We start from the raw sequence: 7,133 nt of genomic DNA on the forward strand, positions 1-7,133 counted from the left end.
TGTGTGGTCTATTAGTTTGTCTGAGATTTTGAAAAGGTTAGACTCATAGTTACACTTTGGAACACATAAAAACATTCACTTTTGAACATTTTCCTTTTTATAATTTGGGACTTTTTTTATGGAAAATGTACTTAACCGGGTTATCATATGAAGTGATATTGTATAAACTGTCCACATCAGTTATTGAAACAGTGTTGAAATACATAACACAGCCAACTACGAGCTGTCATATAAACGGAAGCCTTTTTTGGAGTTGTACATTTCATTATAATTCCCCTCAACAATCTCCCTTCAGTCACACCTTCCCAAACCAAGCTGTGACACCACTACTGTATGAGTGCACCGATTTCAACACACACTTGGCTCGAAGGTTGCACCAGCCGGGATGAGACAGTCCGATTGAACGTGCAGAATAGATCACTTCCAGCATTGGATTTCTATGATTTTGGGGCAGCTAATGTAATTTAAAATAACTGCAAGAATTAAAACTGTATGTGTCGTCACTGATAGGAGCAGAACTACCAGGCAAAGTGCATTCTGAGTGTTCAGCCTTGTGTGCACTCAGAAGTCAAATAGGTACAATATTTGTTCATTTTCAGTACTCTACCAGGTGTTTTTTATTATTCATCCATCCATCCTGGAGACTATCCCAGCTGACTTTAGGCGAGAGATGAGGTACAACATAGACTGGTCGCCAGCCAACAGAGGGCACATATACAGTAGACAAACAACTATTCACACCTGTGGACAATTTCAAGTCTTAAATGAACCTAACACGGATGTTTTGTCGGAATGTGGGAGGTAACACGGGGAGAACATACAAACTCCACACCGAAGGGGGATTCAAACCCAGAACCTCTTAACATTCAGGCAGATGTACTATCCACAATTTTTTTTGTTTATTATTAAAGTGTCATGGTGAAAACTCAGAGCCTGTTTGCAAGCTTTTCACGATTGTTGTGTATTATATCAAGGTGAGAACAACTCTATCAAGGGGTCTAACTCAGCATTGTACCTTGAGGGATTGATGTTTGCTGTCAAATTAACATCCCAATTGATTTTAGCCAGGCTCTATTCTCCCAGATGAGAAGATGAGTACTTAAACAGTTTTCGACCAATTTAAACACCTTTCGGCATTACTGTCCTACATTACAAAAGCAAAAAAAAAAAAAAAGGAAAACTCCGTATCGGTCGGGTCCTAATCAGGATAATCCATTAGCGACATCTGCCAAACGGTCCTTTGCCGACTTTGATCAAAAGTGGAGAAAAATGCTCAAAGGAGGGCACAGTGTTGTCGGAAAAGGTTTTTAGATTGAACATGTCATTCTGAAGTCCAAGTGTGAGTAATGGTACTTTCCCGACTCATGCATTTTTACAAGCACAAAAAGTTCAAATCTAAATGCAGCAGCCTGTACTAAAAGAAAACAGCTCAGTGGTGATGTAAAGTGTTGTCCATCCCCAAGGACACGCATGGCGGTGGCAGCGGATCCTGAGACAACCGATCATTTGATGCACGTCAGACTTATTCACGCTCTGTTCTGCCAATTCTCCGGTCACATTCCAAGAAATTCAATCCAACTGTGGCCCACACAATCATCGCGGGTTGAAAAGGCGCACCCTTCTATTTCCTGTCAGTCAAGACAAGTTTGAACTTGAATACGACCCCCGATGTCTTGAAATCTTGACGCGCTACGACATGATAGAGGGGCTGGAGTGTCGAGAATCAAATGAATCATTATTCGATTAGAGTGATGAGGCGAATGGAGACACTGTATTAGGGGCTGAATCTTTTGGTTCTAAAGTGTATTTTAGCAGTGATTCAATTGAGAAACAATCGCATGACATGCGATCACTTGATTGTTAAGAATTTGGTCAGTTAGGTGAAATGAAATGTCTAGAAGAGATTTAGGCAACATGGAGTAAGTACACTACTTGGCCAAGTGAAAGAAGGTTGAGTTGTCTTTTTTCAGAGCTTGCGCGCTGGTACATTGGCTGTACACGAAACACGAGCTGCCGAGTGACCACAAACAAACCAATATTGTCTGCAAAAAAAAAACTTTGGGCATTGAGCCACATGTTGCTTCACCAAGTCTTAACACAAATGTTTATGTTTGATATGTTAGTTGGCTATCAAGCGGAAGGGACAAGAGAAACACGCACATTTTAGGGGTTTCTCAAGAGCTATTTGGGATTTATGATAATGTTTATGAATGATTTCTAGGCTAGTCAAGTGTATTTGTATAGGTCTAAATTAAAAAAGAGTCTTGAAGAGATTCACAGGCCCACAGTTGACGAAGATTGATGAAGCGACAGAAGCGGCAGTGAAGCAGGCCTATATTTACTTTGAGGCTAAAAATGTCTTAAATCGGGATTCAAACATTTTTACTGGGGTAGCAGCTCTAATATCCACGGGTTGGGCATTCCACAGTACCGGAGACGAAATAGAAAATGCTCTAGAGCCTGCGGATTTCTTTCTGGGGGTCGCCAAAAGACCAGCCTGTTGTCAGTTTTCGTAACAGAACATGCGCTACTACTAAGTCGACAAGGTAGGAGGGTGCTAGGCCATGTAATATTTTAGGAGTAAGTAACAAAACCTTAAAATCGCATCTCCAGTGGACCGCGAGCCAATGCAAGTTGGCCAGCATCGGACAAATATGATCACAGTTTCTTGTCCTCGTCAAAAGTCTTGCTGCAGCCTTTTATTACTAAACATAAGACCATAAAGCAGCACATTGCAACAGTCAAGGCGAGACATAACAAATACATGGACTATGATCTCTGCATCACTTGCGAATACGATGGGCTGTATTTGAGCAAAAAACACACTTTGATTGTATATGTGCATTTGAAAGGAGAGAGTTGAGTCAAATATAACGCTGAGATTTGTTTTGCTGAGTCGCTTTGTTTATTTCTACTCCAGGTGATCATAGGTAGCAGCCTGCTCTAGTTATATAATCTAATATAATATAATATAATGTAAAGGACAACATGAGGTCAGCTTTCATGAGCTACATCCAGATAGGAATTTTCTCCGGTGAGCAAACTGGCAAACCCTATCACATGGAGAGTGTCGAGACCTCCCATAGGCCCCTTAAAGCAGCACAGATCATTCATAATAGTAGCTGCAAGTCTCTTTGGTGCTTCTTATGCATCCAGTCTACCTCAGCTCAAACGCACCATATGTGCAAGTAAGAGATTACAACTGGCGCCATTCATCTTTACTAATAAAAGCGCTGAAGGGTCATTTGTAACCTTCACCTATATTAAATGGTATGCAGTCCCATATCATGGCAGTCCCGTTATTGTTGTTTTCCTTTTTCGCTGCACAGTATATTCAACAAAGCTCGACTCAAATGAGGATACTTGGCTAGAATTTTAAAAATACAAATATATGCTACAATTAGCTTACTCTGTTGCTGTGCCATAGCCATAAATAAGAATCAATATTTGCGGTTCAGCCTTTGCAAATTTGCCTGTTTACAGATTTATTTCTTTTGTATTGCATGAAAAAATGATCGACTCACTGTTTTTGTGCTCAGGCCACAGTAATAACAGTGTTGCTATAAAGTTCAGGGGCTTGCAAGTAAGATGCTTGCTTCATGGTTGTCATGTTACACACATTATTAAGATACCTGGGAATTGTTTTCAAATGTGAAAGTAATGCATAATATAGACTCCTTTAATTAGGGTGCAATGACCATGTGTACATTATGTGTCCATGTTGAGTTTCTTAAACGTGTGACATACAGTAGTTAACACCATGTATTCTCAGCATGATCCTTTTAGTGCCCCCTCAGTCAGAGGCTCCTCCTCGGCTGTAAACGAGCCCATCGAGTTTCCTATCCGACACTGACCTTATCGGCGAGGACTCCACACTCGAGACACGGCGATGCGCGAAGCCGGACAAAACTATTATGCTGATCGAGTCCTGAAAGTTCATTTCGGCGGTGAGATGGTTTTGTAGAGAGCGGTGACCTTCACGGTCTGTCTGGGAGGAGAACGCTGGCTACCATTCAGCCCAGCGACCGAACTCATCAAGAAGGATGATAGAGGAAAAGTAGTGTTAGCCGTCTAAAGAGTGGATGAACTGTGCTTCAAGGTCAACTTCCTTCTGAACATAATGAGTAATATAAATAAATGGGAAAGATGATGCAATGGCTCTCAAAGTGATTCACAGTGAGGATCATTCAATCCGTCAATGATTGCTGAAGCCCTCCACATTGTGCACAGAGCTTCTAGATAGCTCGAGATACATACATAATATGTTGGAATAGGTATTTTTTTTTCCCGTTTCGCTCAGTACAGTAATGGTCCACATATTTTGACTTCACTATTTTATGAATTCCTTCCATTCCACGTCATTTTCTGTGGAACCTATCCCCAGCCATTTGCTGAAAAGCCAGTCATGTTTTTCGTGCTCTTGAGAAATGATGAATAATCATAAAAATCTCCGTGCGGAGCATAGCAAAGCAGAGGTGCGTAGAGGAGCCAAAAACTGTTACTCTAGTAATACGACTGTTACTTCCGAATCACATGACTCAAGTTAAAGTAAAAAATAGTCCTCCAAATAATTATTTGAGGTAGGGAGAGAGAGAGAAAGTACTCCAAAACTACTCAACTACTAATTGGTGAGTAACTTCTGATTTTTTTTTCTTTTTCAAATCAGAGCATGAACATCAACTTTACAAAAAAATATAAAATAGGAACTTCTTCTGATCTTGCCCAACAATATCACTTTAACTACAAACAAAAATGCATGAAATCTTTATAAAGGAACAAAGCAAATTCAGCCACAAGCAATGATCTGAAATGAATTGTCTTCATTAACACCTGTGGAACAGCACAAAAGTCTCATCAGGTATCAATTCCACTGAAAAACAGTTTTTTTGTGGTGTGTAAGTCGATAAACATAGATTGAATGTGATGCCAGGGGTGTCGTGCCTCTTCTGACTTCAATTCATCCGGGGTCAGGTTGCGGGCGCAGCAGCTAAATCTTCATCCAGCGCTTCCCGGGGGATCCCGAGGCATTCCCGGGCCAACCGGGAGACACACAGGGCTCTATTTTCATCAGTGGCGCATCTGTGGCGGGTCGCAAATGCTAGTGGATCCTGATTTTCATGCAAGCCCCTTGCTCGCTGCGTGTTTGCCAATTTGGCAGAGCAGTCTCGAAAAAATTTCAATAATAAATAAAAAGTGACTACGCGATAGTTTGCTATATTGGAGTTGTTGTTTTTTAAACAGCGTATCAGACCTTAAGAGTACTATAGTTGTCCTGGTATGTAGTATACAGCTTCCATCTATAAAGGCCGGTGGCATCGTGATGATAGCATCTCTGACTGTGAACACCTGAGGCCCTTTGCACCACCTGCCAGAAGGAGATAGTTGGATAGTTGGATCAACCAGGAGGAACAGAACTCACCCAACCAAATTCAACCAAAGGAGGGAAAAAAAAGATCAAATTATGCATCTTTTCATCAGTTCTCTCACACTAGCACTGTCATATGTTTCGTTGTTGTTGTTTTGTTTGGATGGATAGAGGCCAAAGTGCATGTCTCTTGTTACAAGTGGCAGTTGCTTCTAAAAGGGGAAAATTCAAATGGGATTAAACAGGAAACTTAGTTATATGGCATGATGAATGAATGTAAAATGAACCGATGTTGGTTATTCAAAACATTTGATTCTGTTTTGTTCAATTCCTCTCCACTTTTAAAGCCTTATACTGACTTTATTTCATCCAAACATGATGAGGGCCTTTAGAGAGATGCAAGATTGAAGTGCAGGCTGATGAACTGTTTACTCTTTTGTTACAATCCTTTCTAAACGTTGTTGCCAGTATCTTCTCTCTTGCTATGTTTTGGATTGTCCCATTTTCTACCGCCACACATCCAAACCCCTCTTGTCTGACAGTTTTTTGTTTTATATATATATATATATATATATAAACTTTCAAGCGCCTGTTACCATTTGTCCTCATTCTGCAGCCCCTCCCCCTTCTGTTTCTCAATTCTACTTTTTCTTATCATTCCACATCTAGATCCGCCTCATACACAACATGGTTTGCATCTCCTGCTCCTCTGGTCTCACTTGTTATTTTCCAGTGAGGAAAAGCTGTATGGTAATTACAAAAATATGCAACAAAATATGGCTGAATTCTGATTAGAAAGCTACATAATCCCTTCCTGAGAGAATACTCGCAGAGCTAAAGCGATGCGGATTTGTTGTCTCGGTTCTCAAGTCATCCACACTGTACACAGTTCTTATCTGTGAATATTTATGACTCTCATTTGTTTTCTATATGATGAGAAAATACTGTATGAAGGAAATGTTACATTTGAATAGTTTAATTGCATTAGCAATTCAATCAAATCAAATATTGTTGTTGTACGTGGGCCACTTGCACGGATCTGCTACACTAATTTACAAAAGTAATTCTGCAAAATGATGAAGTGCTGCCTTCACAAATGATTCTTTTGCATGTTTTCTTTTTTATTGGGGCTTGCCTCTCTTTACAGAACAGTTAGCCGCTTGCCTCACCACAACGCCCCAGCTCCACCCAGGTTGCCATGTTAACGAATCGCGACACTGTTGTGGTGGGCGGGGTGAGCAGTGGCTCATTTGCATGAGACAGATCCACTCCCTCAAAACAAGGCTAATTTCAGAGACACTAGCTCAATATTTAACGGATATCCTAAGCTTGCGCCACGGAAACCAATTAGGCCTTCCATCATAAGGTTGGCATTTTGGCGAATGAGCAAACAGCAGCACACCGTTACCAGTTTTGCAAATATCTTTGGAGAACATTTGCCACCTTTGTTTAACCATAATACCCATTTCAAAGTGTGCTATAAATAAATAAAGTTGACTTTCAAAAAGATTCAAAACCATAGATTAAGTTATACTGTATAAACACACACTGGTTTGTTGATTCTATTGATTCATTTTTATTCTATCACGTTGCTATATTGTGCGAAGGAAATATTTTCCAGTTAATCAGCCTGATAGAATTCAACTGTGGGCCTGTGAAGCTCTTTGAGACTCTTTTGTGATTCAGGGCTATACAAATAAACTTGATTGGACTTGACTAAAACTTGAAGTCACTGAAATAGATACTTTAGCTCAAATAAATAAAATGT

This window comes from Phyllopteryx taeniolatus, chromosome 15, assembly GCF_024500385.1.
Source record: "Phyllopteryx taeniolatus isolate TA_2022b chromosome 15, UOR_Ptae_1.2, whole genome shotgun sequence".
NCBI lineage: Eukaryota > Metazoa > Chordata > Actinopteri > Syngnathiformes > Syngnathidae > Phyllopteryx > Phyllopteryx taeniolatus.